Source organism: Dipodomys merriami, unplaced genomic scaffold (assembly GCF_024711535.1).
Source record: "Dipodomys merriami isolate MVZ:Mamm:240054 unplaced genomic scaffold, mDipMer1.0.p SCAF_7, whole genome shotgun sequence".
In the NCBI taxonomy this organism is placed as follows: Eukaryota; Metazoa; Chordata; class Mammalia; order Rodentia; family Heteromyidae; genus Dipodomys; species Dipodomys merriami.
In genome coordinates this window covers 61,256,153-61,257,710 of record NW_027206290.1, presented here as the reverse complement: position 1 = coordinate 61,257,710, position 1,558 = coordinate 61,256,153, and positions in this window count along the sequence as shown.

Here is a 1,558-nt window from a genome sequence, read left to right as displayed (position 1 = left end):
TTGCCTGGGAAAAGTGGTTGGCACCACCAGTGATCAAAAAGTAGATGGAAACCCCAAGGAATTATGAAAGCCACATAAAAGAATCAAAGGACAATGATTTTTTCAAACCACTTCAAGAACTGAAGAGTCCATTCTGGTCATGTTCTTGTATTTTTCCTGATGTGTTAACAACTGTAATGAAGGTCTCTGCCAGTTGTGGACTACGTGGAATGTTTTCAATGGAATCTCAGGCTGGTAAATGACAGAACTCATGGAATCTATTAACGAGAGCTAAGATTTAGGATTAAAATAGTGCCCTTGAGGTATCTTGACTAAGAACCTAGACAACTAATTGTTTAGTAGATCAAACTAGTGGATGTTTAAAATAGAAGATACTGTGTTTTGATTGACTCTATATACCCACTTGATCTACACAAACCCTTAGCACTGGCTCTGTACTGTCTGTGTATCTCACAATCAATAATAGCAACATCCTTTTGGAGTAGTGTAACTAAGAGGAGAGAAAACATTAAGTTTCTCAGTTATTTACTTTGGTATTGGAATTTAAGAGCTAATGGTAAACCAAGGAAAACACTAAATCTCTATGGTGAAATCTTGATTATTTTCCATCATGCATTTGAGCACTGATGGCATAGTATTGGTATTTTAAACCACCAAGTATGGTACAATGAAGGCTAGAAGATGCCACATTCATTCATATATATATTTTAGAATTTTTACAGCTTTTCATTGTGGTGAACCAACCTCATTTCACTTGTCACTCATGCTTATAGTGACTTGTCAGCCTTTTTATTCCCTGGTCATCTAAGTGTAGCCACTTATTTACTTATTTCCAATATTGCCAAAAACTACAGTAAGGAAAAATATTTCCAATCTATTCTATATTGAACTATTATTAAATAGTTGGCATTTATGGGTAAATAGTTCCAGGTATATAATTAGATGCATGTACTAATGCTTCTAGAATTTTCTTTCCAGGAAATTTTATCATTTGTATGATAATATGTATGATAATGTCTTAGTATATGTCTAAGACAAGCAGAAGAGGTCAAAGCTATGTACATATGACCATATAAGATGATGATAAGTGAAATGAACCCCAAGATAGGGACACAACTTTTTTTCTTTCTTGATATTGTTTTTAACATATTTAAAATGTACTATGTGATTTTTTTTTGCTTCTTTCGTATGTGCTTCCGCCACTGTATCTGATGGCGGTGCCCTGCATCTTATATTTACCATTTTCTAATTTGAGGAGGGGAAGGGAAATAACAAAATGCTGAAATACGGATACATTGTACATCTCATTGTAACAATGAGATGTACAAGACACTATGTTAAAAATGAACTTTACAACTTGTGGGGGGGAAGGGGGGAAGGGAAGGGAAGAGGGAAGGGAAGAGTTGGGGAGGTGTGGGGGGAAGGGATGGTAGGGGATAAACAAAGGAGTAGTAACAATGCTCCACAGGAAATGTACTCATTATCTTACTCATGTAACTGTAACTCCTCTGTACATTATTTTTACAATAAAAACATTAAAATATGTATGATAATGTCA